Source organism: Ascaphus truei, chromosome 5, assembly GCF_040206685.1.
Source record: "Ascaphus truei isolate aAscTru1 chromosome 5, aAscTru1.hap1, whole genome shotgun sequence".
Taxonomy (NCBI): Eukaryota; Metazoa; Chordata; class Amphibia; order Anura; family Ascaphidae; genus Ascaphus; species Ascaphus truei.
Window position 1 is genome coordinate 306,205,221 of NC_134487.1, and position 7,889 is coordinate 306,213,109.

The 7,889-nt window shown below is 41.6% G+C and overlaps 1 long non-coding RNA gene across 1 annotated transcript; it reads right to left on the reverse strand.

The window, feature by feature from the left end:
- Nucleotides 1-87: 87 nt before the first annotated feature.
- Nucleotides 88-2,162, reverse strand: LOC142496313 (uncharacterized). The gene is made up of 3 exons (XR_012801947.1): nt 1,684-2,162; nt 785-829; nt 88-284 (listed from the first exon to the last, which is right to left on the reverse strand). It is a non-coding gene; the product is annotated as an uncharacterized LOC142496313 (long non-coding RNA).
- Between the last annotated feature and the right edge of the window lie 5,727 nt (nt 2,163-7,889).

Here is a 7,889-nt window from a genome sequence, read left to right on the forward strand (position 1 = left end):
AAGAAAGTTACATACTTGAGTTATAATCCCCCCAAATATATTATCAAAATACAGAAAAAAGAAATTCAAATAAATAGGCACTTGACGCGAAAATGATGTACAGCAATCATGAGAATAGAACCTTTAATGCAGAGCGGCATGCTACCCAGGGTAGCGGGGGGGCAGCGGGACGTTTCGGGGTACCACGCCTTGCATCAGATGCTGACTTTCTAAATCTTGCCATGTCTCAGAATATAAATATTAACGGTGCTTACCTTTCCGTCATGGTGATAACGTTTGTATGGCTGTGAAATTAAATGAAAATGGGATAAATAGCTGAAATGTTAATGACTATTTAAGGCACATCCTTAATAAGAGAGATCTTACCAATCAGCCTCAAATTCATTTTATACTTGTACATGTATTAAATAAATAGTAACATTTGATTAGGCTAAATATATATATATATCTTTGAGTTTCTCAACATGTTAAAAAATGTGCGCTGACTTTTTTTGAGTCTTTCACAAAAGACAGTTCATATAGGGAATGATGGGTGCTCCAATAGTTCCAGAATATGATAAATAATGTCAGTGTTTAGCAAACATATTGCATGGAGTGGGTAATGTGATATGTGAGTATCCAGTATTTGGAAAAAAACACAATACCCTCCTGAAGGCAACAGTCAAAACTGATAAATCCCCTTGCTGTGGCCTGATTGGAGGTGAATAGTGAGCTGAGAGTATTACTCACAGTTATCTCAGATAGCGATTCTTCCTGAAGATACTTGAGAAATAAGAAATCTTACCCACTCCTAGAGCCTCAGTATGTGTGATTGTGGCGTGTCCAGCTGCTAGGAAGGAATCCAAATGGGAACAAATAAGAGAGAGTAGCAGCGAGAGAGTAGCAGCGAGAGAGTAGCAGCGAGAGAGTAGCAGCGCTCTGCCGAGGGAGACGGGTGTGTAAAATCAAAACGTTTTATGAATAACATTTAATAACATTTTTTGATTTTTATACAAACGTGGCTCCCTTGGCAGAGCGCTGCTATTCTCTTTTTTATGTTTCCATTTGGACTTTCACAAAAGACACATGTAAATAACATTATCCATAGTTTTTGCACAATTGTGAGATACTGTATGACTTCTGACCCAAACTGTATGTGCCATGGTATCTAATGAAATCTGTATACCGTACGGGTCTGTCATGTTATCCACATTTTTGGTAACTTTATGTACTATAAACATTTTAAGTAGCTTGCTAATTTCTTGTTATTTATTTATTTCATTCCTCCATGAAGTGTGTGAATGCAAAAAGAAATGGTTCAGAAGGATCATATATATATTGATTGTAACACCGCCAGAAGAAGAGATCAGTGTATCTCGAAAGCTCGCACAAATAAAAGCATTTCGTTAGCCACAGAACAGTATCATCTATTTTTTTTAATTTTTAAAAATTTTTTTTTTTGATTATTGAAGCTCGGCTAACACGGTACTGATATCTCTACATATATATATATATATATATATATATATATATATATATATATATATATATATATATATATCTTCCCTTCCATTTATTTTCTACAAATACAAATTCATTGTCTTACACACAGATAATTGTTTCCTTAACTGCAGAACTGGAAGCTAAATACATACACATTTGATCCATTGTAATTGATAATTAATAGTATATATTTTGCCTTACCGATCTCCCCAAGTGCACGGCGATCCCGAGCAGCAGCTAGTGAAGGAGCTGTGTGAATGTCTTTCTTTTTCTATTACCTCCTGCCTGGTGAATGGTTTGTTAAAATAGCATCCTTCCTGTCCCTGCCTTGTCTGTTAGAAACCTGATACCCGCTGCATTGTGGGCAGCGCTGCCTCTTACATTTCACCTACTGGAATATAACGACGTCTCTAAATGGAGCTTAATTACAAGGTGCCCTTTGTAGTGGAAAGAGACTGCACTATTTTACACATTCATACACACACTTGGGTGTTAGTTACGCTCCTTCCTTCACCCCAATTTGTAAAAGCATGTGTTGGGTATTCTTTATTTTTAATACTCCTTTAGTGCCAAACCCCAGCGCCTGCGAGGACTTCTTCCATCTTTCTTCACGTGCGTCACATGTAAGAAACCGCAGCACTTTAGCACTAACCATGTATATGTTTGTGTTTGAAACTAGAGACGGGCGAATCCTCTCAAATCCGGCTCCCGGATTTTCTCACATTTTCAACTCAAAATCCGTTTCGCGGTGTAAAAGCCGCAAACGGGTTTGGTCGGTTTTAATCCACGCGGATTCATCAAACATCACCATTGGATACAACCCGCTGACGGATCTGTAGAATCCAACCCGCGGATTCTTATGAATCCCCCAATGGATTCCACAGGATTTGACGGATTTCCACGGGTTGCGGAATCCACGGGGTGTATTGGTAATAACAAAAAATCTGCAAAACACAAATCGCCCTTTTTGAGATGAATCTGCTGAAATCCGTGGACCAAAGGAACCAGCCGATCCAGACCCCCCCATCTTTACTTGAACCCCATTATGTCTTTGGGTTATATAGAAAACAGCCTACAATCGTCCCCACCTGATGCTTGTGATACTACAATGCTAGTAGTGATGCTAGGTATGATAGGGACACACAAACCATTGTTACAGCATCTTATCAGCCTTCTTATATGGGCACCGAGCGCTCCTTATAGCCCAGAGAACCCATTAGTATGACCTCTACCCGCCAACTCGTCTCTTCCCGTGGGGGGGGGGGGGGTCCTTGTTGTTAGAAAGCAGTGTTTCTCCATTAATTGGCCTTTGTTTACATTCAGGATAACTTCCCTTTAGGAGGGTTCTTTTTCAGGCTCCTGAAATCGAGCACCTGGCCACTATTACAATATGCAATATAACGATATCAGATTTGAACACATTTTGGAACTAATAAACCAGCATTTTATGAGCAGCAGTTTGTGAAGCATTTTCTATTCATCTCCATGATGTTACGAAGAGGTACAGCCTGTCCGTGTGCGTGTGCGTGTGCATAACCCTATACCTGATGTCTTTATTTTCAGTCTTTTTTATTATGGCATTTAGAGTCGCAATTGATGAACTATACAGACGAATCCACAAGAGGAACATATTATATTGTGGGCGCCAGAAACCTCCTCGTCCCATAATACAGGAACACATGAAGCTACAAAGAAGGATAATATGGAGTCACACAATGTTTAATGACTTTTTGAACAGACAGTATATGCCACATCACTATTGGAGAGCATATAGATCAAGATCTTTTTTTTTTATTACAATACTGTCTACGGCAGTCGGGTCAAACATTTGTTCTGGGACTCTACAGTTATGACATAACATGGGGAAATCTGTACTGTATGCACCAACGCAACTTCTACTCACAACGAGACATTGGGGCCTATTCTTGTCTTTCTCGCATGTCCAAACCATGCAGAAAAAAACTTTTTTAGAAGTGGATTCACTCCGGCTGTGCAAAACCGTGTGGAATGCCCAAAGTCTCTCTCTCTCTCTCGCTCATCTCTCTCAGGTGTCACATCTCTCTCAGGTGTCACATCTCTCTCAGGTGTCACATCTCTCTCAGGTGTCACATCTCTCTCAGGTGTCACATCAATCTCAGGTGTCACATCTCTCTCAGGTGTCACATATCTCTCAGGTGTCACATATCTCTCAGGTGTCACATATCTCTCAGGTGTCACATATCTCTCAGGTGTCTCAGGTATCACATATCTCTCAGGTGTCATATCTCAGATGTCACATATCTCTCAGGTGTCCCATATCTCTCAGGTATCTCATATCTCTCAGGTGTCTCATATCTCTCAGGTGTCTCAGGTATCACATATCTCTCAGGTGTCATATCTCAGATGTCACATATCTCTCAGGTGTCACATCTCTCAGGTGTCACAAATCTCTCAGGTGTCACAAATCTCTCAGGTGTCACAAATCTCTCAGGTGTCACAAATCTCTCAGGTGTCGCATATCTCTCAGGTGTCGCATATCTCTCAGGTGTCGCATATCTCTCAGGTGTCGCATATCTCTCAGGTGTCGCATATCTCTCAGGTGTCGCATATCTCTCAGGTGTCGCATATCTCTCAGGTGTCGCATATCTCTCAGGTGTCGCATATCTTTCAGGTGTCGCATATCTCTCAGGTCTCACATATCTCTCAGGTGTCACAAATCTCTCAGGTGTCACAAATCTCTCAGGTGTCACAAATCTCTCAGGTGTCGCATATCTCTCAGGTGTCGCATATCTCTCAGGTGTCGCATATCTCTCAGGTGTCGCATATCTCTCAGGTGTCGCATATCTCTCAGGTGTCGCATATCTCTCAGGTCTCACATATCTCTCAGGTCTCACATATCTCTCAGGTCTCACATATCTCTCAGGTCTCACCTATCTCTCAGGTGCCACCTATCTCTAAGGTGTCACCTATCTCTCAGGTGTCACATATCTCTCAGGTGTCGCATATCTCTCAGGTGTCGCATATCTCTGAGGTGTTGCATATCTCTCAGGTGTCTCAGGTGTCGCATATCTCTCAGGTGTCGCATATCTCTCAGGTGTCGCGTATCTCTCAGGTGTCGCGTATCTCTCAGGTGTCGCGTATCTCTCAGGTGTCGCGTATCTCTCAGGTGTCGCGTATCTCTCAGGTGTCGCGTATCTCTCAGGTGTCGCGTATCTCTCAGGTCTCACGTATCTCTCAGGTCTCACGTATCTCTCAGGTCTCACGTATCTCTCAGGTCTCACGTATCTCTCAGGTCTCACGTATCTCTCAGGTCTCACCTATCTCTCAGGTGTCACCTATCTCTCAGGTGTCACCTATCTCTCAGGTCTCACATATCTCTCAGGTCTCACATATCTCTCAGGTGTCACCTATCTCTCAGGTGTCACCTATTCTCTCAGGTGTCACCTATTCTCTCAGGTCTCGCATATCTCTCAGGTCTCACATATCTCTCATGTGTCACATATCTCTCAGGTCTCACATATCTCTCAGGTCTCACATATCTCTCAGGTCTCACATATCTCTCAGGTCTCACATATCTCTCAGGTCTCACATATCTCTCAGGTCTCACATGTCTCTCAGGTGTCACATGTCTCTCAGGTCTCACATGTCTCTCAGGTCTCACATATCTCTCAGGTCTCACATGTCTCTCAGGTGTCACATATCTCTCATGTGTCACAGGTGTCACCTATCTCTCAGGTCTCACATATCTTTTTTATTACAATACTGTCTACGGCAGTCGGGTCAAACATTTGTTCTGGGACTCTACAGTTATGACATAACATGGGGAAATCTGTACTGTATGCACCAACGCAACTTCTACTCACAACGAGACATTGGGGCCTATTCTTGTCCTTCTCGCATGTCCAAACCATGCAGAAAAAAAACTTTTTTAGAAGTTGATTCACTCCGGCTGTGCAAAACCGTGTGGAATGCCCAAAGTCTCTCTCTCTCTCGCTCATCTATCTCAGGTGTCACATATCTCTCAGGTGTCACATCTCTCTCAGGTGTCACATCTCTCTCAGGTGTCACATATCTCTCAGGTGTCTCATATCTCTCAGGTGTCTCATATCTCTCAGGTGTCTCAGGTATCACATGTCTCTCAGGTGTCTCAGGTGTCATATCTCAGATGTCACATATCTCTCAGGTGTCCCATATCTCTCAGGTGTCCCATATCTCTCAGGTGTCTCATATCTCTCAGGTGTCTCATATCTCTCAGGTGTCTCAGGTATCACATATCTCTCAGGTGTCTCAGGTGTCATATCTCAGATGTCACAAATCTCTCAGGTGTCACATATCTCTCAGGTGTCACATATCTCTCGTGTCACATATCTCTCAGGTGGGCTTCTTTGTGTGCAGAAGGAACATGGAATTGGGAAGCAGGAAGTGGAAGCGTTCTGCTTTTAAAGGAAGCCGCGGGAGGGGCTACAGCTGTGAGTGGCAGAGCTCAAAGCTATGCTGTGACAATGATGCTGTACAGCAGCTGGGTTAGTTCAATGCTGCATTTGCTGCCCTGAATAGCAGAGGCTGTGAGGTTCTGATCCTGTTGGGTCTGACACCAGTACCCCCTTCAGCACAATGACACGGCAATGACAACTTCGAAGCTAAGAGAATAGGCCCTAATATATCTATTTGTAGGACAGGGCAGACATTCCTATTGTTACTCATTCTGACCTTATGCTCAAGTTACTATTAAATGTAAAGCACATTACTAAACTAAAAATAAACGGAGTGTCTCAGGGAACAGAGAATGAAACCATATTGTTGAGAGTTGGTCCATATCAGGCGTCATAAAGACCAATGGCATTTTCCAAAAAGCGACCCTCCCCAACATGCACATTTGTCGCGTGACGTGTGCGCCCCACCCGGCTGCAGATTACCGTGTCCAGATAATCTCATTCCTTGGATGCAAAGAAAAGCATTGAAATGTAACCATTTAATAACTCTGTAGCATTACATTTTGTGCTGCATTGTCCTGTCCTTGTTGTCATGGGAACAGCACCGTGAGCATGTTAAAGAGTGAGCCAGAGTTCTCCCAAATGTACAGAATATTTGCAATAAATAACCAGTGGCAGCAGCATATAATGTCTTATTCTCACCTCTTTGACCAGGATTCATTATTCACTAGGTTGTTAATTGAAAAAAGTTGGCAATACCTGGAAATATCAGCATTCCTCATTCACTGGAGTCACATCCCCTGCGCTGAAGCAAATCGAGGCTTTTTACCAATATTTACCAATATTTCAGTTATATTTATAACGCTTCACATGCAAATCAGCATTTAAAAGAGCAATTAATCACAAAATGACTTATTTCTCCAAGTCCAGTAGCGCCACTTTTTCAGGATGGTTTTAGGCCTATTTTACCATCTTAGGGTCTTATTCCAGAAGCTCCGAACCGCTGAAATCAGCCACTTCAGGGTTATAGAATAAGGCCCATACTATGCAGCTATATATATATATATATATATATATATATATATAGCCCAGACAACCCCTAGAAACTACATTACATAAACATTTTATTCAATGTTTCTATATTTTCCACTTACAATCCCAAGGGGCCAGCTTGGTACAGGTTTGAATAATATTTAGCAGAAAGAACAGGATGTTCAGCGCTCGTGCTGCAGGTGATGAATTATGGAAAATCCCTTTGCTGCACGTGCATGGAGCGTCACCCCAAAAGCTCACACCTCAAGGTGATCCCCCCCTAAAAAGGGGGGAGGACACCCTGAAAAACAAAAAAAGAAAAATGTACAAATGAGCACAAGCGGTTAAGTAAATGTCATTTATTGATAAAAATATACAAAAATAAACTGGGGTTGGATCCTCTCAGTTTATTTTTGTGTATTTTTATCAATTTTTTTATCAATTTTTATCAATAAATGACATTTACTTAACCCCTTGTGCGCATTTGTGCATTTTTCTTTTTTTGAATAATATTTAGTTCAGTTATTACTACCCTATGGTATGTATGTATGTATATCTTTATCTGTATAGCATCACCTATGTACACAGCGCCTCACAGCAGTAACACACGTGATATAATAATATAACCCATAGTGGGAATAAGTGCTTCAGACATAAAAGTAACATTAGGAAAAGGAGTCCCTGCCCCGAAGAGCTTACAGTCTAAGTATGTAAAGTTTGGGGTGGAAATTAGTGTAAAGCGCTAGTTATACTTCAGAGTTACTATCAGGTGTCCTTGATTAAGGTGTGCACATATATATGTAAAACAATGTTAGGAAGCAAATAGCTAAACTGTCCAAGAGGACTTGGGCCCATAAGCAGCCTAAAAAGTCTTGCTGGTTTCCCTGTGTATAGGAAACTTGGAGAAATACAATACTTTTATGGCGCTTGGATAGTTAGTACATATCACAAATGAAAAAATCA